General features: G+C 41.4%; 1 long non-coding RNA gene across 1 annotated transcript in view; it reads left to right on the top strand.

The window, feature by feature from the left end:
• The window catches only part of LOC140625444 (uncharacterized), a 143,894-nt gene that overhangs the window by 46,568 nt on the left and 74,177 nt on the right, over positions 1 to 23,149 (top strand). The window lies entirely within an intron of this gene.

Below are 23,149 nucleotides of genomic sequence, written 5' to 3' on the forward strand. Positions count from 1 at the left end.
TGTAGCAGAGCCCGAAGCCTCCAGCATCTCTTAGGTCCAAAAGAGACGAATAGATTGGAATTGTGAGGGTGAACATAGGTGATGGATGAATCTTCCATATGAAGTGATTATACCAGACCTAGATAATTGGCAAGAACATGTACATGATGTCCAGTAAATTTGGGAAGTTTAGATTCCTTGGCATACCAAATAATGTTCCTAGAATATGTTTCGCTTCAACTTTATAGTTTAACTCTTGAAATTTTCCTTGAGTGAATATTAATGAAGTCTTTGGCTCAGATGATTTAGCCAACTTACAAAAAAAACAAAACAAAACTGTCCTTCTCCGTGTAACTATGATTTGACTACTGTAGTGTATATTTCCGTTAGACTTTCTCTTAAATAATAAGGAAATCAGTACTCTATTAAGTCTTTCTTTTACTGTCAGTCTTTGTACTCATGAACTTGGAGAGGTGCCATTTAAGACTGAGCAAAGATGTTAGTTGTAATCTAATGGGAAAATACATGACCAAGTGCTTCTTGTGATCTTGTGATCATTACTTGATACTGGTGTCTACTGATAAGGCCACCCTGAACCATTATAAATGCACTCCATAGATCATTACAGTCAGTAGAAGTTGTTTGCCTGTCACAAGAATTTGCAATTACACTAGAATGTCATCATTTCAGGAAACTATAAAGCAATGAACATGTTTATTTTCAGCCGCAAAGGAAAAAAATATCCTGAGAACCAGATTTTCTTGGCAGTTTGAAGCATTTATTAGAAAATCTGTAATTTCTTTTTGTAATCCCACACTCAGTGGGCATCCCCTTTAATGGAGGTATGTCAGGCTTGGAGAATTATATGGTACATTCTGAACTTGCTTTGCTGGGAAAAATAAGACTCATGACTTAATTTATAGGCTTGTTGAGTTCACCACCCTCCTGGCTCCCTGGAAGGCAGAATGAAAGTCTTGTAATGGCTTCAAGGGGCCTAAGGTTCTCTCAATGCTCTTGACGCTTGGAATGGAGGGCACTGATATTTTACCTTAAGTAATGCCAAATACAGATTGGTTTTCTGTGAAGTTAAAGACTATATAGGAATTTTCTGGGTAATCCCACTGGGAGGAGATTTTCACCATTTTTGTACATTTCTACTTCATTCCCAATTTTTTATTCCTCCCCACCTAGTGACATACTGGCTTTGAGGTTGTTGCTCCTTCAAAACTGCTCTCAATATGGAGAGAGTAAGAGTCATTGTTGTGTTAGGGAGATGTGGCCTAGCTCCTCTCTAGATCTAGAAATGTACTGGCTGGCTGCATTCCAGTTGCCAGCTATGATTCCCTGGGTTATTTATTTCTATTTTTAACTTTTAAAAAGATTTTATTGATTTATTTGATAGAGACGGAGATAGTGAGAGAGAGCACAAATGGGGAGGAGAGGGAGAAGCAGGCTCCCTGCCAAGGAGGGAGCCCCATGTGGGGCTCACTCATTACCTGGGATCATGATCTGAGCTGCAGGCAGATACTTAACCAATTGAGCTACCCAGCTGCCCCTGGGTTAGTTTCCATGGTGTGTAGGGGGGCTTCAAGTGGACTTTCTCTTTAAGTGGCAGGTGTTTGTAGTTTTAATCCAGTAGGATTTAAACATACTTTGGTTGATATTTCTTCCCCTTAGTTTGCTACCTCTTTCATTATACTTTCTTATCCATTGAATTGAGTAAAATCTACCTTCCCCTTTGTAACACAGGAAGTCTGGGTGCTACCTCCTTTGGTGCTGGAGGAAGGATCAAACCACACAAACCCGTGATTGTGGGAATCCTCACCCTGGCCCCAGCCCCCTCACCACCATTGAGATCCCAAGCCACTCCCTTTTTCAGACTCTCTCCTGTGACTTTTAGATCTGCTTTGGAGCCCCGTTACCCCCCAGAATTCCTCATCATATGAGCATGATATTTAATTTCTTGTGTCAGCTTAGCTAGGCCACAGTATCCAGATATTTTGTCAAATGTTATTCTAGATATTTCTGTGAATATATCTTAAACATGAAAGTAATATTTAAATCAGTAAACTTTGAGTAAAACAGAGTGTCCTCCTTAGTGTGTGTGGGTCTCATTCAACCAGTTGAACGCTTTAATAGAAAATGACTCACCTTCCATGAAAAAGAGGGAATTCTGCTAGCAGGCCACCTTCAGACTTGAACTTCAGAGTCCACTCTTCCCTGGGTCTCCAGCTGGCCACCCCACCTTGTAGGCTGCAAGGTGATAGTAATAGTCAGGAGGATGTGCTCCATGTAGAACCACAGAAATGGTTACTAGCACACAGCCAGATAATCTCAGCAAAGGAGTCTTTCAGTCTATACTGTGCAAAGAGATCAAGGAGGTTGAGGATAAGTATCCACCCCAAAAGTCACAATCCCTTACCAGTGTCTGGGCATGGGCCGGTTCTCAGACCTGAAAGGGAAGGCCAAGTCTCTGGAAGGAAGGACCCACAACACCATGGCAAATATTTATGGCAATGGCTTATCTGTACTTTTCCCAAAGGGACCTAAGGCCATCTCCTCATTGATATTTACTAAGATGTTACTATGCGCCATGTCTTAAGAATGTGACTCTTGCTCTTTGGGACTCTGCAGAGTTAAGTCCAGGGTATTATAAAATGATTACATTATTCTAATTCTGCTGTTTTAATTATAGGTGGTATTCTTTTAAGATCTAAATTACATAAAACATTGGTTCTCAATAAGAAAATTGTAACATTGCTCCTCATCTTTGGCTAATGCAGAAATATTCCATAGCCCAGAGTTTACAAAGAATCTTTTCATTTAATGAGCTAAATGACCATGTGTAATACATTTAAATTATGACTTATACTTCTCTCATTTACTGTTTGTTTTTGTTCTTTTATACCAAAAGAAATTAATGAGGCTGAGAGTCTTAAACTGTGTTTTATGTATTTAAAATAATTATGATTAAAAGCCTTTTACACATGTGTATTTATCATGAATTCTTGTTCAAAGAACTATTTTTCATGGTTCAAGAAGCAAAATTAATTTAAATCGGCAGCTAATGCACAGTTCTCAATTCCATGAGTCAACTGGATGCTGCTGACATTTTTATGTGGAGCCTCCTTTATGTAATAGAAGTGTTGCACTAAATGATGTATCTAATATAGGAAGGGATGGCACACTCATTGTCTGAAACCCATGCTGCAATGTTCTGGGTCATGTCATGGGCCATAGTGCTCCATCACTTTCATGTTCTCTAACTATCCTGAAGTTGACGTGTGTGACTAAACTGAATGGTGTAATAACGTGCTAATCTTGACATTTGTGTCTGGTGAAACTTCAGGTGACTAATGCACATGCCTCTCATTCTCCATCTGAGTAGGGGATAAATTCACATTTGCATATCCAGAACCCCTAGGACGTGGCAGTCAGAGGATGCTCCTTCACTATGCACATGTACTGTAGATTTGCATTTGGTCTGAATATTCAGAACTCTAGTGTCTCAACCGTTAAAGAAGTTGGACTCCACGGTAGACTGAAGGCTCGTGGCCCTGTGCGGCTCTCCGTGTGTGCGCCAGATACTTCTTGTGGTTCAGAGTGTATACTTTTGCATGTTTTAAGCGTGGGTCGCTGATCCCTTTTCTGTTCAGCATGTAGCTGTAAGTGAAGCTGCAGCTAATGGCCAAATACTCTTTGTGTTAGCTTGGATTTATCTGAGAATATTGAAGTGAAGAGCTAAAGGGCTCTATTCTCCCCTTCCCAAATATGCAGGAAAGAGTAGACTCCAGTCTTTGAGTGGTAAATTTTTAAAGTGGTTGGTACAAGGATAATACATGAATAGGTAATAGCCCTGGGGGGCTTAGGAAAAATCATCTTTCAATAGGGGAACTAATATATGCTGTCTTTGAAAGGGAAGGAATATACCAAGGATCCAAGTAGAAGAGGTGAATTTTTTTGCTAATAAGGCACAGAGTCACTAAAACTAGTATCGGGGTAGCAAGGAATGATATAGAAAAATTCTGGGGCACGGTTGCTATAAAGCAAACAAGAGATATCCAGCAAAGCCAGGGACTGGAGAGCACTCACAGATGTACAAGTACAAACCAAAGGAATGGTAGAGAACTCTCTGCAGGAAAGTTAGGAAGGGGAATTGCACACAGACAGCACTGAGTGATGTCCCTCGATTGCAGGAGCACAACAGATTGTTCAAGGAGTTTGGGCGTGTGTGAAAGAGCCTGGAGACCACTCCTGGGTGTTTCCTGGCTGTGGCGAGGGTGCTCACCATACCCCATCATTCAGACCTTCCCTTTTTGGGAAGGAACTCTAACACCATTCATCCCTTTTCATTCTTACTCCCAACTCAGAAGCCAGGTGTGTACTGAGCATATGAGGAACGCTGGGGCCTCAACAAATAGTAATACAAGTGGACTTCTTCCTTTTCAGTCAAGAACTAGTCCTAGTAGGCCTCCAGAGCTCCATGATCCACCTTGCGGTATAGAGGGCCTGCCTTCTCTGGGCTTTTCTTAGTACCAAATACCCTGCCATTGCTCTTTAACTGGCCGCCCTCTCCTTCCTTAAATGCTCTTTGTGATTTCCAAATGAGAAAAACTAATAATCTCAAAAAGGGAAGATGAAAAAAATGTCCAAGACAAGTTTACCTTCTTCATGATTTTACTTGGGCCAGTAAAACTAAGTTGGGTTGTAGCTTCATCCTTCAGAAAGGCTTTGAGAGGATTGTGAAAGACTTTTGTTTGTCTGGAAAGTGGTAAATGTAAGAATGTATGAGAACACAAAATGATGTAGAAGACCTCTTTACTCTGCTGCTCCTTTAATTCTATGATGAATTAGAATTCATAGGTGGTAGGATGTATGGTATTTTTTTTTAAAGATTTTATTCATGTAATCATGAGACACACAGAGAGCGAGGCAGAGACATAGCCTTGCGGGGAGCCCGATGTGAGACTTAATCCCAGGACCCCGGGACCACGACCTGAGCCAAAAGCAGGTACTCAACCACTGAGCCACCCAGGTGCCCCAGGATGTATGGTGTTCTTATGGTGGCTTAAGAACTTTATATTAAGAATTGTTTTGCATGCACATATATGAACCAAATGACAATTCAATCTATTATGCAGGGTAGATGTTTGTTCTTGTTAAGAATTCACAATCTCCAAAATATATCCTGGAATCAATGTAATCCATTGCCACATTTCACATCTTCTTTCTCTCTCCCTGGAGGTTTATACTCTGTTGAAAACACGGTAGTGAGTAAGACTTGAGACCCTTCACTGTACACCTCACACTTGCTTGCTTACCAAATTTAGAAAATGGGCCAAATATTAAATATGTATGTTTCAGGTTAAACAGAACTCAATTAATATCATCAATTAATTGAGAAATTATTGGTTTGGAAATGCTTTTTCAGTTCACCAAAATTTGGACAGGAATTTTAAATTACATTGTACAAACATTAATGAATGACTTTCTTTGATTGTCCTACAGGGTTCAATTAAGATCAGTGGGTGAAAGTTACTTCCATCCAAGCTGCCTCAAATAGAGTAGAGTGGTATCAAGAGGGGTTCAAGTAAGCTCCGAGGCTCCACTAATGCTTGGTGGCTAAAACATGAAACATCAGATTGAAAAGATTCAGATGCTGAGTGAAAGATCAGGCTTCAAGGGCTTCTGAACCCCGAGTTTCCAGAGGTCCCTGAAAACTGCAGTTGATAAGCTTATTTATGAATACTCACAGAAAACATGGCACGTGGCGTGGAAAAGAATCGAATTTTTAGGAACTTTTTGTTTCTTAAAGATTACTTGGTGCTTTACTTTGAACTTTTAGTAGAAAAGCATTTTGACTTCATAGACTTCTCACCTCTGACCCTGGCATTGCCATCTTGATCAAATATAACTAATTTACATGGGGGGTTTTGATCATTAAATCGTATTCATATCAAAATGGTTTTGATCTGGACACTTAGTAGTGACCCACGATATTGCTTTGCTTTCTCTTCCCTCCCCCTAACTCCAACAACTATAAATATTAAAATTCTTGAGGACTTTTCTTATGTTGCTCCCCACACATTTCAGTAAATCATTATTGTCTAGACATCAAAAGAAAGTCAGAAACCATTGCTGGAAGTGAAAATTCTTCAGGGATTGTTATTCAATACTAGAGCAATTAAATAGGATATGTTATTGAACAATAGAAAGTACTTCTCTACAGTCTGTACACTTAGCAGACGCATCATTAACCAGCAAGTCATCGTTTCAGTTCAGGGCCACATATGCTGAAAAAGCATGGTTTTGTACATGGATACATTATCTTTCTTTGGAAAATACTTAACACTTTTAGTAGAAAATGAAATATTGAGTTCCACGTGAAAGCTATAATTTAGTATGTTGTGATTATCTACTTGGCCATGATACTTAAGTTGTGTAGCAGAAACAAAATTATTAAAGTATAACAACAATCTTTCTCATTTCATCAAAAGATACATCCCTATGTCCTTATGGAATTCTCATCTGCCATAGTTCAAGGCCACAAGTCAGGCCACAGGATGGTGTTTCTGTTCATAGGCTCCTGTGGCTAAGGCCATGGCAATGGACAAATTCAGTTTACAGTTTATTCATTTTATCAGTTTTAAGGTAATATTTATGAATGTTTATTTGTGGAGGATACACATTATTTCAAAATTTGTGTGTAAAGTGAAGCTTTTAGTATTATTAAAATTGCGTTGTTTCAAAATCACACAATTTTGTACTTTGCCCAATTTAGAACTTAAATTTGCACTTATCCTGCCACCTTATTGCATTAACTGCATTTCCAGATGGACATCTTAAGGAGGGTTTCGTGTAGACCCTGTCCAGGTTGTCTGTACTTTGTTGAATGATGGGAATAGGGACATGAGGAAAATTGTGAAGAGAGAAGCTAATTGGACTTAATGTAGACAAAAGCTAACATGACTTACATGTTGCTCTGTGTGTATCTGTGTGTGGATCTGTAAGTAGAAAGAGAAACAGAGAAGGACAGAGGATGAGAAAGGGACCCAATGGCAAGGCAGGAGGACTGCAGCAGCCTGAGGTCTCAGGGTAGGCATAAAAAAGATGCCATGTGGTTGTAGTTTCAGACTGGGATTTTCCTTTTTGCCTCTTCTTCAAGAGATTGAAATAGAAACTCATGTTGTTATTTTTTAAATAAATTTTAGTGTTTTAGAGAAGTTTTACGTTTGTGGCAAAACTGAGTGGGAAAGCATAGAGTTCCCATATACCCCCTGCCCAACACACTCAGCAGCGTTCCCCGCCATCAGCATCCAGCACCATAGTGGTACATATGTTACCATTGATTAACCCACACTGACACATCATTATCACCCAGATGATGTAACCCCATAGTTTACATTAGGGTTCATGCTTGGTGTTGTACAGTCTGTGGGTCTGGACCAGAGTATAAAATTATGTGTCCGCTCTTACATTATAGTTAGTTTCAGGATAGTTTCATTGCTCTAACAACCCTCTGTGCTTTGCCTGTTCATCACGCCTCACATTATTATTTAATGCTTTTTGCTATTAAATATTTTGGGACTGAATCTTGCTGATCTGGGTGTTGAGACAGGAGAAGGAAGGCCTAGATGTTTTCAGGTTCTAGATGTGGGTGTTTAACCGTGAGTGACACCAGGGCATATTGCCGGGCCTTGGACCGCTCGCAGATTTGTACTTAGATGACAGGAGAGCACTTCACCAGTGCATGTATCCAAGCCGGGGCAGCCTCTGGGCCATCCCTTGCAGGTAATGCTAGCCAAGGGGATGGGGAAGGTGGGTGCCAGGGAAGAGCTGGTGGACATGGCCCGGGTTTTTGAAGGCCCCACGTGCATTCAGAACTATCAGACAGAAGACACAACTGAATTCCAGGATCCACATGACTGGCTCACTGGGGACATTTCCTTTAGTGTATCCATAATACGTTCTCCAGTAAAATAAATAGCAGGCCGATTTCTCTGGGCCCTGGTAAGGAGTTGCTCTCAATACCTCTGAATTCCAAATGACAGCAAGATCCCTCTCCTGTCTCCTACACTAATCCAGAAAGCAGGTGTGTAAGATAGACTCTGACCGAATAATAAATTTTAAGAATATTAGACGTGTTAGAACATACCAGAAACTAAGATACTGAGGGAACTAAGTCATTAATGTTAACATAATATGATTTTGGTGATAATTTAAGTGGCCACGTGGCATAATGGCTGAGAGATGGCCTTGGAAATCCAGGCTGTCTGGGGTCAGAACCCAGGTCTGCTGCTTTGTCATCTGTGTGACTTTGGGCAGGTTACTTGACTTCTCTGTGCCTCAGTCTTTTTCATCTGTAGAAGAAATAACAGATTAACAGGAATAACAGTGCTCGCCTCCAAGGGTTTTTGTGAGGATTAAGCAAAGTAATGTTTAGTAGTTTAGTGATGTTTAATTAAAGTACCTGTCATATTGAACACTGCCTGGCACATAGTGTGTGCTCTGGCAGTATTTGTTAAATAAATACCCCGGCTTTGTCACCTAACAGATGAGGGAAGTTCTCTTAGACATAATTTACTTCAAATCTTCATAGGGATTTCTCTAGTCTGACCATAAAACTTTGTATTCATGAAGTCACTGGTGTCAACATTTGGAGTTTTTTCTAATTACTTCTCAGCAGTGCATGAGGCTTTTTTCTACAGAACAGTCTCTACGTTCAAATCTTTAGGATGCCCCATCCCTGGATAAGACCACCATGGGTGGGTGGGAGGCAAGGCAGATCCAGGCAGGGAACAGAAGTGACCAAGTGGAGCACTGAGACAAGGGGAGGAAGGAGCTGAAAGGGAGCTGAGGAAGGCATCATTCCTTCTGTGAAGACCTCCAGTGGATCCCCAGTTGCTGGAAGCATCCAAGGCAGGAAGGTTTCTGACCTCTCCTACCTTGTAATATTGTATCAGATTTGTTTTATAGCATAGGGATGCAAATGGCACACAGGGCAAGAGGCTTTGCAAGACTCAGTACAAACAAATCATGCTGGGGTTGAGGAGAGTGTGAACATTCCAAACCCCAGATGGAGCATCAGGCAATGAGCCTGGTTTTCCTGACAGGTTGGTGGAGTCTACCTCATTAGTGAGGGGAAAGTCCTGGAAGTCACTGGAGCCTTGTCCTCTCTGCAGGATGTCTCTGTAATTGTGGTGACTTAGAACCGAATGGGCCCTTAGCAGTGCTTTTTGGTTAGAAGACACTGATGTGTTATTACTTAGAGCTAGATGTGTGGAAAAATGCGTCTCTCACTCCTTCAGTTCTCCAGCACCCCCTTTTCTGAGTTGAACACGCATCTAGTGACTATTATGTTATCTCTCTAAATGATATAACAGAAAATATTAAGGTTGACCCCACACATATTCATTTATGTTAAAACTGAACCTTGCATTTTATAGGAATGATATTATACTTCCCAGATTTCAGAATATTGTTATATTCATTTGATTGTTATATGTAACATATAAGATGGCATGTTTATTATATACAAATAGACAATTATCTGATACATATAAGATAATACAATGTAATATATGTGACACAAAGCAGATTATTTTCTTACCACCATTGTACAGATGAGACACCTGGAAGTCAATAATGTATAATATAATAAAGTATAACATTTTAGAAGTTCATTGATTCATATAATCATTCATTTACTCATTAAGTATCCATTAAGTAAGCTACTTCTCTGGGGCATGAACTGTGCTATGTTCCAGGGAGATAGAGAACGAGACCAAAAAGACCCCATTCCTCCTAGACTTTATATTTTCATGGGCGAAGGAGAGGCATCAAACAAACAGATATCTGAAAGATGATGTGAGAGTATGAAAGACTTGTTAAGACAAAAATAAAATGGGTGAGGGATCCAGTGAGTCTTGACTGGATGCTGAAGGGAAGGCTTCTTCGAGAAGATGACCAGTGATCTGAGGCTTGAGAAAAGTCAGGACGGGGCATGGGATTACCTTGGGACTGAGCCATCCACAAAGACGGGAACAGAGTCCAGAGTCCCAAGGTCAGCTGTGTGCCTCGAAAGGTAAGGAGCCAGCCAGGCCAAGTGATGTAGACGAGGTAAAATCTCAAATCTCAGGATTTGAGATTTTACCCTACTTACAAGCTCGGAGATCAGCCTGTTTCTATTTCATGGATGCTGACAAAGACGTAAGACCTCTGGGCCAGGCTCAGCACAGCAGGTGGTGTGAACATGACATTTGTGCCAGTTTCCTTAATTCCCCACATCCCATGGGGGCAACGTAGATGGGCCAGGTGGATGCTGAGTACATAGTAGGCTGTACTTGTAAGTATTTGTGCTTGTAAGGTACCTAGTACTTACTTGTACTTAGTGAACACTTATAAATACTCTGTACTTACAAGGAACACTGAGTTCAGGAACCCATTGCTTTATTGATAGCAAGGGGTAAATAGGATCATTCTTTGTCCTTGAGAGAGACGTTATCTCATCCAGCTGACCTGGGTGGACAGGCCCTTGCAATGTCCACACACCCAGCAAGAACTCATCAGGATGCTCGGTTCCCTGGCAGGTGGCCTCTCCCACCGCAGGGGAAGAACATGAAGAGAGGTGCAGAAGACCTAATGTGTCCCTGGCCAGGATTTACTTAGGGATGGCATGAGACTTCATTTGCCAGTTTCTGGCTTTATACCAGTATTCATAGATACCTGCAGGCTTCTTATTATTCTGTGCAGTGAGCAGTGAGGGTCCTGGCAGGAAACTGATGATGCATTTAAGGAATTAACTGAAAAGGACTTTGTGAAGGGACTGATTACAGAGATATGGGCTGGACACCAATAAGGAAACCAATAAGAGATGGTGAGGGATTCAGAGACCATTGTTACCAAGTGCAGAGAGAGCTTAGAGCCGTGAAAGAGGGACTGCCAGCAAGGCACTGAGGAGGTGGGGCAGGAATGAGGGCTGGGGTGCAGAGAGCTAAGGCCTCCCCTTCACCCTCTACTCTAAATACTAATCTCGCCTGCCTTATTCCCACTAGACAAATGCTTCTCCTGTCTGGAGAAGCCTGTAGACAAGGGAACTTGTTATGGAGGTCAGATCCCAGGAACCACAGCACAACAGAGAAAGATGGAGAATGGGTCATTTTATTTATTTGATGAATAGAAAATTCCTCCATTTCCAGAATTACTACATTCTAATAAAAGGTATACTGTATTTACCTTGAAAAGAGAACGTTTTCCCCCATGAATCCTTAAAAATTAACTTTAAAGATATACAATGAAAAGCATTTAACTTTTTTTTAAAAAAATAGCTGCCTTATGAAATTGTTTGACTCATCCACTTGTGTACAGGTGCTAAAGGCTTTCATGTGTGTTCTGTTTACACTCAGGAAGGACCTCTGGCTTGAGAGACAGGAAAACTGGATTCTGGTCTCCAATTTATCATTAACTGGTTATAAAAGGACAGGGTTGTTAATGGTCTCTAAAGCTCTTTCTGGTTTGCTGCTGTGTCTGAATACTGCATTTGAACGAGGAAGCAGGACTTTCTCTTAAGGTGCAAAGTTGATTGAGTTCTATAATTAGCGTTGCCCTCTTCTTTGCTTTTTAGTACAACTTTTTTTCTTTTTAATTCCTGTTTTATTGATATCGATACCTATTTATCTCCCCATGGGAATTCTGGTTTATTTAGAGTTCACTGTATCTTGGTCAAAACCAATCCAGTTTCATACATGATACAAGTGACTTCTCTTTTTTAATTAAAAAAAAGTGACATATAAAATTGAAAAGTGCAGAGTGAGTGACACAAATCTCTAGTTTTTCTATTAGAATAGAAACATGATATTATCACTGTAGCTCTTCAATCTGACATCATCTATGTGCCCAATGTAATTACATGCTCACCGCATGTGTGATTATCATCTGAGCCAATCCATTCTGCTAGGGCAGTCATATTATTTATTTTTACACGCTGATGCTACTGGAACCAGAGTCTTGACGATTGGCTTAAAATCTAAGCCCTTGGAAAATTTGGGGTCTCTAAACTTTTACTTTAAAAATAAAGAGCTTCTTATAGCCACATTTGATATTTAAACACAGGAAATTTCACGTAAGTCATTTGTCCTAGGTTGACATGTGGAGAGGATTATTAACTAGTTCCTCTAGGGACACAGATACACTTGCATTTCTCTATTTCTTTGGTCAGATTTATTTAGCCACCTGATTTTCACGCTCAGACAACTCTGGCAAGAATCATAGTGTGATAAAGCTGAGTAAAAGGACTCTGGGGTTAACCTGCCCAATTTCTGGTTTGGCAGGTTAAGAAGCTGAAGTCCAGGTAGGCTGGCACTTGCTTAAGTTGACACAGCTGGATGCTGCCCATACTGGGTCTAGAACCTAGATCTCCAGCTAAAAATACAGTGCCACAGATAATACATATACAAGTTCTTCTTGCAAAAAAACCAGAAGATAGAAGAAGAATTATAGTCTTTCTTGACTGCCCTCCCAATGCCATCATCCTTCCCAGAACAACCGCTGTTATCAATTGATGTATATTCTCTAGACTTTTTGCTGAATGTTTATATATATGCATACGTGTACACACGTATGTGGAAATGTGTGTGTAGAAATATATGATAGTGGTCTGTAGTTTTTTTTAAAAAACATAGTTAACATTAGACTTTACATGTGGTCCTGCAAAATGTCTATCCTGAATATTTTTCTGTATCAGCATGTATCTACCCCATTCTTTGAAACTGCTGGATAATTTTCTGAAATATAAATAAGCCATGGCATGTGATGGACAGTTGGATTGTTTCCATTTTCCTTCCTTAGAAACAACGTTATGACACAGCACTTCTCAAAGTTTAGTGGTGGCACGGAATCTCCAAGGGGGGCTTGTTAAAATAGATTCTGGGGCCCTACCCCTGCATACTCAGTAGTTCTGGGATGGAATATCCACCTCATTTCTAACATTTCTAACAAGCTCTCGGGGAATGCTGGAGGTCCAAGGACCATAATTTGAGTCATCTTGCTGTGATGAGTAGTAGTACACAGGCTTCCTCTGTACATCTGTGAGTACTCTTGGATGGGGTTAGGAGGAGGAGGTGGCTAAGAAGAAGGATTTACTGGGTCATAGGCTTGTGTATTTTTAATGTATAGATACTAAGAAATTATCCTCCAAAGTGGCTATACTGCTCTGTATATTTGGTTAATTCCCCCCAGCTGAGTATGAAGTCTGAGAGTCCTTGTTTCTTCCCATGCTCACCACTTTTGATACTTCGAGTCTTTAGTCTGATCCTCAGTGTGTTTGATGAGCATGATACTTTGCTTTTCCCTGATCACCAATGAGGTTGATCCTCATTTTATAATGCACAGGCCATCTGAACCTCCTGTTCTGTGAGTTGCAAGTCATACCCAAAGTGTGTTTTAAAAATAGGCTGTCGGTTTGTTTTTCTCATTGATTTATAGCAATTTCAATATGTGTTTCAGATATTAGTTCCTTGCTTGTTTTATATGCCTGAAAATGTTTTGCCCAGTGCTCTTTCTTCTATACAATGCAGTTATTACTCTATTCCTGATTTTATAACGTTACCTGAATGGTACTGGTCCCTCTGAGGATTATAAAAATTCCAGAATAAAACATTATTTTCCTGTTGGACCCTCAGTTCAAATACTGTGACGACCATACTGCTAAATGTGGGCCGGTGATCAACAGATTGTGGAGAACCTGAGAAAGGGAATAGGTTAGACATTCCCCCACCTAATTTAGCCAAAGGAGACTCCATAGTGGAAGAGCACCCGACCTAATTTAAGGGAATAAAACTCACATATTGAAATAAAGCAACCTCCATCTTGTCAAAAAGGAATTTCTGTAAGCTCCTGAGTAAAAGTTCTAAGCCACTTTGACATAGGATTATTCTCTTTTGACTTATTATAAACATTAAAGAAAATTTAATGCCCATCTGGACAGTTAGTTTTTGCCAATTGCTACCACCACCAGCTGCAAAACTACACTGACTACAAGCCATCCAGCTGCCATGCATAGCCGGTGCCAAGAGAGAGCAAAGCTGCCAACGCTGCTTCAAGTGGCTGGGCTGGTTTGCAGCCAGGATTGGAGGGAGGATGTGCTGTGAAACACAGTAGTCACGACTCGGATTTTCAATGAATGTTATTTGTGTTTGCTTTTTTTTCTGGTCATCTACTGTGGGAGGCTGCTGGGGACACCATTTCTTTCCTGGAAATGGCAGCAAAACATGTTGATCCTTCTTTCTCTGCCTTTTATGTACTTGCTGGCATCCTTTGCATTCACATTTTGCTTGCACACAGTCATTAGCTGGAACCGCCTGGAGCTGCAGAAAATGGTGTCATCTCTCCAAGTCTGGGTTTCCCTAGCTCCTAATCTCTCCCCCCATCCCTAACAGCACCCCTTTCCTTATTTTTCCCCTTATTTGTTTGGCATTTGTTTTCTCACAAAACAGCAAAAAGAAACTGTTTCCTCTGCTAGTGTTTTCCTGGATGCGTTCTTATATCTTTGCATTTGGGTTCCAAATACTCTTGTATAGATGCTTCCCCTCAACAAGGAGGTGGTTCTTCTTCCTTCCATTTAGGAGCAAATCATTTTCCAATTCAGGAGATAAACTCTCCATTGACATTTGTAGTAGATCGTACCAGTGTTCATCACTTTCAATTTTCTTTCCCTGTCGTGCTTTTCCCAGTGGGTGGATTGAGTATTCATCCCCTCTCTGTTGAAGTCAGGAGAAGCCATGTGACTTGCTTTGGCCAATAAAATGTGGGCAGAAGCGATGTGTGTAACTCCCATACAGTAGTTTTAAGAGCCAGCTTGTTTGAAATGTTTCTTTTCCTTCTGCCAGGAGAGCAGCAATGCCCAGATAGAGACTGCTCCATCAGCCTAGGGCCTGGAATGAAGACTTGGAGTAGCTCAGCAGCTGTGCCTTGATGGACACGTAGTGTTAGAGAAAACAAAACTGAGTTGTTGAAAGCCACTGAGATATTTGGGATTTTTACTGCAGCAAAACTTAGCCTACTGTCACTGACACACTATCCTTTCACTCGCAGATCTCTACGAAAAAATACTCTTAACAAGTCGAAATCACTTGGTAGAACACGGAATAAGAAATCTAGGAAAGTTATCCCTAAAACCGGGCAGGGCTGCATGCCTGCTAATGTGTATCTGGCCAGGTTAATGGAGGATCTTAGAATGTGAGAAGTTGCAGGGATCTTAGAGTTCTAACCAAGCCCTCATTTGGCACATAAGGAAACAGGCCCAGAGATGTTCAGTGTCGCACTTCAATCCAGCCAGCTGGTTGGTGGAAGAATGTGGCCCACACTGGAGGAAGCCAGGTTCCCACTCCCATGCCCTGTCAGCCATGGCTTCTCCTGGGGTTTTCAGCTCAGTTAGCAATAGGAAAACTATAAGAGAAGATTCTTAATTTTTTTTTTCTATCATTTTATTTAAAATATTTCCGGAGGGCAGCCCTGGTGGCTCAGTGGTTTAGCACCGCCTTCAACCCGGGGCGTGATCCTGGAGACCCGGGATCAAGTCCCGCGTCGGGCTCCCTGCATGGAGCCTGCTTCTCCCTCTGCCTATGTCTCTGCCTCTCTCTCTCTCTCTCTCTCTCTGTGTGTGTGTCTCTCATGAATAAATAAATAGAATCTTAAAAAAATATATTTCTGGAAAACTTACACACATTAAACTTCCATCTGCCCACTTGAAATCTCAGATTGTTTCCTTTTCTTTGTACTACTGCTTCACGTTAAAGACACTTAATACCAAAATGAAATGCATATTTAGAGAAGCAAATGTACTTTAAAGAACAAACATAAGAGGTTTTTCTTTTAGGCACTGTTTTAAAATATCCACATTCATGATCTTCTTCATTTACCATATAGTTAAGAGTTGACTGTGCAACCGTTTTTCTAAATAAGTCATGTCTAATTTTATTTTCAAAGATGTGAAGGGTTCTACTCACTTCATGGATAATAGGTCTTCCTATTTTGTAAGTTGTTACTCCTTAATAATAACAGAATCTGATATGTATATAATACTACTTTTTAATTATTTTTATTTTTTATTATATTTTTTAGAGAGAGGGAGAGAGGGAGGGGTAGAGGGAGAAGGAGAGAGAGAATCCTCAAGCAGACTCTCCACTGAGCATGGAGCCCAACTTAGGGCTCGATCTCACAACCCTGAGATCATGACCTGGGCTGAAATCAAGAGACGGACGCTTAACCGTCTGAGCCACCTGGGTGCTCAGCCCCCTGGGAGCACTATCATGCTTACTATTACTAAAGCTCTGTTCAAAATTCTGTGTACCTTTGTATAGACCCAGCCCTCAGAGCAAATGTGTGATGTGATGTATTGTTATCACTCTTCATCTGCAGATGAGGAAATGGAGGCACACAAAAGTTAAGTGACTTACCAAGGGTCATACTGGTGGTGGATGGCAGAGCTGGGATTTGTACCTAGGCGGTCTAGCCATATTGCCCCTACAAAGCTGATAATATGATAAAAGGAAGCAGCAGCAACAGCAGCCGTGTTAATAATTAGGTAACTGCCACATGCAGGTACTGTGTATCACTTTATGTTGATGTGTGATCCCTAAAACATGCATTGCAATAACTTAGGAAGAGGAAACTTAAAGACATTGTGTGACTTGCCCAAGGTCCCATAAATGACGTAAATGGCGAACCTGGTGTTCTAGGCCAGATCCTTCTGGCTCCAAAGTCTGTTCTGCTCTCACTTTGCCACGCGGCTCTTCTTTTTCATGTCCTCTCTACGGAAAAACAGTGTGACAGAGAAAAGGCATTGCTTCCAGTGAAGTTTTACTGCTTTATGTACCAAGTGCACGAAGTAGAATAATAGTGAGGTCTATCACCTGGAAACAGCCTCTGAGCAGATGGCAACCTTCTCATCAAGGAAGTGATGGAGGGGAAACAGGCAATGGATAGCGTTTGTACCAGGCGCCTGGCAATGTCTGCTTTTACCCCGTGTCTCTATGATGCTGTAATCCTCACGATATTTCTTTAGGAAAGCCGCTATTGTTCCCCTCTTTTCGAAATGTGAAATTGAAGGACAGAGCATTAAAGTGCTCAGGCTGCTAAAATTCTGATGTCACTTATGGGGCTGCTAGTAAAACTAAGGTCCTTTTACTCAGATATCATGTTCTATGTGATGGATTTCACAGTTTTGACCATCTGAGAATGTTTTTTGCAGAGATTTCCAAAGCCTGAGTGGAGCTTTCTAACACTAAAAGTGTTTGAACAATTTTTAAAAAGAGATACTGGGAAGGTTTGTTTGTTTTTTTTTTCACATTGTATGTGTATGTTTTAATTTTAATTAATTGAAGCTAAGGAAGTGGTTATAGGACATGGAGTCATTTTTTAAATCACTGCTTGCTAAATTTCAGGGCACAGTCTTGGATCTCCTAAATCCTCCAATTTGTGAACCCAGGGTTGTGGGAAGACTCTAGCCTTATTCTTTAACCCCCATACCTCTAGGATGGAGGGTATGGGAAAATTTTAAAGCACTGGAGGCTCCATAGAGTATTTGGAAGTACATACTAACATATGTTAGGATATGGCTTAATAAGCACTGGGTGTTATACTATATGTTTGCAAATTGAATTTAAATAAAAAGTTTTTAAAAAGATATGGCTTAAAATGACGGCTTAAATAAGAAGTTACTTCTTTCTTACAAACAAGTCCAGGCATTAGCCATTTTGGCCTGGTGGCGCTTGGGAATCATGATGTCAAATACTTAAGCTCCTTCTGTCTCCAGTTCCACGACCCTTCGTATGCTGCCTTTATCCTGTCATCCAGGATGGCTTACAGCTCCACCCACAGTGCAGTCCATGGAAATGGAGAAAAGGGGGCCAGGAGTGGGTACATCATTTCCCTTTTGGGCATGTTCTGGAAGTTGCATTTATTCCCTCCACTCTCCTATTAGCCATAATTCGGCCGTGTGGTCACACTCACACACTCAATTTCAAAAGAGGCTGGGAATTAAAGTCTGTATTCTGGGTGCCCAAATGCTGCAACAGAAGTGTATTACTGTAGAAGAAAGGGAAAACCACTATCTGGGGACACTATCAGCTCTGCTCCCTCTTCGGCTTTATGTCTCTGCCATCACAAGAAGATGCCCAGGCCTTGTTCTTTCACAGCCAAGTCCAAGCTCTTGTCTGTTGAGTGCTTAAGCATCCCTTTGTAAAGTTACAACCCTACCTAGTCCAGTCCCGGAGGAATGATAGATCCAAGGAAGCCTGTCCAACAACTAACAGTAATTAATAAATAACTCAAATTCGTAACTTTTCTTAATAAAGAAAGATCCCATCATAATCTACAGTAATCGTTTTAAATCACCCTTTTCCTTTCTCCCTGGTTCCCAATTCTGGAAAGCTGTTCTTAAAAAAAAGAAAAAAGCCCCAAGTAAGCATATTACTTGCTAGCAGCCCTTTGGCCTTCCCTACAAAATCTTTTCATTATTCAGTCCCTAATGGCTTTTTCTCTCTCCTATCACTCCATTTTTAAATTATATACTTCAGTTAAATCTGTCTCCTAAAAGCAAGAATCTATTTGCTTGAAAGGCAACAAGCCAAGGGGGAGAAAGCAAATACAGGTTTTCCCTTGCCCACTTGGGGAAGAGAGTGAAAAGAGAATGCCATCAGGGTGCCTGGGTGGCTCAGTTGATTGATGTCTGACTCTTGATCTCAGCGTAGGACTTAATCTCATGGTCTTGAGTTTGAGCCCCATGGATTTTTTTGTTTTTGTTTTAAAGAAAAGAGAATGCCATCATGTTGATCTTGCTATGTTACTCTCCAATCCATTTTCCATACAGAGGTAGCCAAAATAATTTCTATAAATATAAATTAGGATAATGTCACTCCTGTGCTTAAAATACTTCACAGGTTTCACAAGCTCCTGTGTAGAGTGGCCTGGCCCACCATACCTCACTCCAAGGTCTCTACCCTCCAGCCTGTCTCCCCTTCTGCTCTTCAGTGAGATCTTTCCTGCCCAGAAGTTCCACACTGCTGCTGCCTTGCCTGAAGTGCTCTCCCCAGTGTGGGTAACTCCTATTTGTTTGTTTGTTTGTTTTTGGTTTCTCTAAAATGTCTTTTCAAAGATGCCTTTCCTGACTTGTCACTCTACAACAAAACAGTTTATTTCCTCTAATCAGATTCAGTAGGTATCATGACACATGTTTATATGTGACTTTATTTGCTTAATACCTGAGTTCTTTACTAGACTATAAGCTCTAGGAAAGCAAGACCCCGTTTCACCGACCACCATGTACCTAGAGCGTCATGCTATTGGGGGATGAAATTCTCCCTATAAGCTTCTTATGAACTTGTGCCATTTATCATCAATAAGATAGATTCATTATTTTTTAAGCAGAGGATGCAGAGCCTGCACTCAAATCTGTACTAGTTAGGAGATGCTCATCTCACCTCTTCTTGCTTCTCTTCAATCTGTTTTCCGTTCTACTCTAACCACAGATGTGATTATCCCATAGTCCGTCTATGGATCAAGACATCTTACTGTGAAATACAGGAAAGCTAAAGCTTATCCTTTCTCAGAGCCTGTTAGGCCCAAATCACTGTCATATACCCTAACTTTTTGGAGTGAAATGGTGTTTGTGGTCTGCACTGCATTGGCATATATATTCATCAGTGTTCTCCAGAGAAACAGAACCAGTAGGATCTGTCTCTATCTCTCTATCTACTCTGTCTGTTTCTACTATCACTGTATATAGATGGAGAGAGATTTTGAGGTATTGGCCATGTGATTATGGAGGCTGCAAGTCCCCAGTCTGCAGGGTGCAGGTGCAGCCTGGACACCTAGGGAAGACCCAGTCTTGTAGTTCAAGTCCATAGGCCATCTACTGCAGAACTTCTTTTTGCTCAGGGGAGGTAAGTTTTTTCTTTTTAAGATTTCATGTATTTATTTATGAAAGACACACACACAGAGGCAAACACACAAGCAGAGGGAGAAGCAGGCTGCCTGTGTTGGGAGCCCAATGTGGGACTCGATCCCAGGATCCCGGGATCACACCTTGAGCTGAAGGCAGATGTTCAACCCCTGAGCCACCCAGGCATCCCAGGGAGATAAGTCTTTTGTTCTATTTAGGCCCTCAATTAATTGAATGAGGCCACTGACATTACAGAGGGCAATCTGCTTTGCTCAAAATCCACTGATTTAAAGGTTAATCTTATCCAAAAACACCCTCACAGAAACATGCCAAATGTTTGACCACATATCTGGACACCATGAGCTAGCTAATGTGATGCATAAAATGTAACCATCATAGAGTACAAACTTATTCCTCTGGGGGAGAAGAGTTCCAGTGTTCTTTTGAGAGCACAGACCGTCCCCAAATTGCTGAAGTAGTATGGCTGGGAATGCTGGTGGCATATAGGGGGAGGAGTAGGGCATCTTCAGCCCTGGGGAGTCTGCTGTGCTCCCAGCTCCAGGGTGTCATTGATGAGGCACAGATGAGACCCATAAGGAGGAATACCAGGGGAGGAACCCTGGGCAGGGTAGGTTGGGGTGGGAGCAGGGAAGTGGGGGAGAAAGAGATAGGAGCCCTCAGTGTGGGAGGAAGGGCAGGCTCCCACTCGGCCTACAGGCTCAGAGGTTGCTCGTTTGCTCTCTGCCGGTCTGTGGACAGAATGCCCCCCCCACCCCCATATTTACTGATCCGCCCGTGGCTCCCTGCCACTAGGCTTATTTGGAAGCAATAGATAAATGTCAGCACTTAGAAGCTATGAAACGTCCTAACTGGCCCCCCTAGACTAATAAACATAAAAAAAAAATCCTGATTCAGGCAGCCTGATGGGCTCATTGGTGAGAGGGAGATAAAGTTTCCCTTCAGGACATTTATAATTTACATAATAAAAAGCTTTTCACCTTCCAGTCAAGGAACAAAATTAATTACCGTGGCCCTGTTACCTCTCAGAACATTTTTTGCTTAAACTGGCAGGAACAGTTTGTGAACTCTTACATAGGGTAGGGACCAGGAGTGGGGGTTAGCTGTGACAGGGTAAGCCGAAGGGGGGATCACCCCATGGTTCACTAGCATGGCCTGGAATGAGAGGGTGGGCAGTGGGGGGGTCACTCTGCATTTCACACAGACATCTGTGGCCTGACCTGTCCTTTCAATGTATTCAGCACCAAATAATGCGCTAATGAGAATGGACTCAGCAATCTGAGGGCCTGTAATCACCTCCCCTCGGACAGATGTTGAATGGACAGTCACCAGAAGGGTTGCCGCCATCATATCCTTCAGTCATGTCTTGTCCTCTTCTCTTTTGGGCACCATTTCAAAAAACAAATCGAAAAGCTGGTGTTCCAGTGCCCCGGTTTCTGAAGATATATGGATAGCCCAAGTCCTTTGATTAGGAAGCCATATTTGATGTCCACACAGAGTCTCTTGTTGCAAATTCCCTGAGCCCTTCAGAAAGCTGACCGTGTTAACCTCATGTCATTGATTCTCACCTCTCCTGTGAGGGAAGTGGGGGGCCTGCATTATTTCAGATCTTTGCAGATGGAGAGATAGAAGTGAAGGGAAGGTAAATGGCCCCCTTGCCACTGAGAGGCTGGGTGTAGAAGTCAATCACAGGTCCCCGAGGATACAGGGTTTTCTGGTAGACCAGAAGGCTCAATTGTGGGTGAAGTAGGGGTGGGTGGGGTCTTTGTCTCTCTGTCTCTCTCTTTCATTAACTCACTTGCTCGCTCAGACGCAGATAGGACCTATGAAGGTAAGGATAGAAAGCCAAAGCTTCCTTCCTACCTACCTAAAAAAGGAACTATTATTGATTTAATTTTCACTGTTATTTTATAGGAATTATCACATAATACACAGTTACAAAAGGAAATAGCACAAGATGGCATGGCTGCAAGTACATATTTCATTTCCTTTCAGCCCACTTTCCTGTTAAACAGAGTATCAAAAAGCAAGTAAGGTAGTGGCTTTTATTCAAAAGTTCAGATTTGGAGGGGAGAGCAGGATGTGTGGGCAGTCAGCCACTGGAACACTGTCCATTTCCAGAGTCTCTGGGCTGCTCCCTGCCTCTTCCATTCACTTGGGATTCTGTGCTGACCCTCATTACATTTCTTTGGTTATTTCTGGCACCCAGTGTCCTTGAAGCTGCAGAGTACCCATATTTTTGGCTTTCCAGGTAATAATTAAGTTAAGGTTATCTCAGAAACAGTTTTTACAGGGGAGTGGGGGAAAATCAGTTTGGTCAAGTTGGAAGCGTGTTCCTGCCTGATTTTTGGTGTGTTGTATATTATGAATAAACTGACCAATGAAAGTGACAGGATCTAGCTACAGAGCAACTGGGATTTGTGATGTCTTTTTGGGCTGAATGTAAGTTGGAAGCTAAAGATAGTTTAATTATGGTTCTACCTTGGAAAATATCATTTGCTGTTTCTAGTGGAAACCACACAGTATCCATTTGTGTCCTGAGAGACACTATAAGCCAACGGGTGAGAACATGGGCTGTACCTATTCTGCTGGTGCCTGCAGGGTACCTGTGGGTAGCTAGCTTTCTTATCTGTAAAGTGGGCACCATAAAAGCATGTACCTGTTAGAGTTTTTGTGAAACTAAATAAATCCGTGCACATAAGACACTTAAGACACTGCCCAGTGTATAGTAAGTAGTCAATAAATAAATGTCAGCATTTTTAAATTCATAATACTTGGTATATACTCCTTTTTAGGGAGAGAGTTTATTTCACATGGGATTCAGTCAACAAATGGTTAAATCTCATTTACATGTTAAGATGACCAAGGTAAGTAGTTCAGTTGTGCCATAGTCTAGTTATTGCTGGTAGCTTAGTGGCCAAATTGGACTGATTATATAATAATACGATATTACTACAATCTGTTTGCAAAACATATATGAATCAGCTCATGTAGTCCTGGCAACCATCATTTCCTTTACCCATTTATTTGCACATTGAATGCATGTAGTCATTCAAAAACCTTCAAGCATCTACTAGAAGGAACAAAGACTCATAAGATCTGGTCTCAGAAAGTCCTTGACTGGGAAAAAATTAGGTAACACACCTGTGGGAAGGGCCAGTGTGCCCAAGGTGAAGGAGCCCCTTCCAATAGGAGTAAGGGTTTGAGGCTTGA

This window comes from Canis lupus, chromosome 36, assembly GCF_048164855.1.
Source record: "Canis lupus baileyi chromosome 36, mCanLup2.hap1, whole genome shotgun sequence".
NCBI lineage: Eukaryota > Metazoa > Chordata > Mammalia > Carnivora > Canidae > Canis > Canis lupus.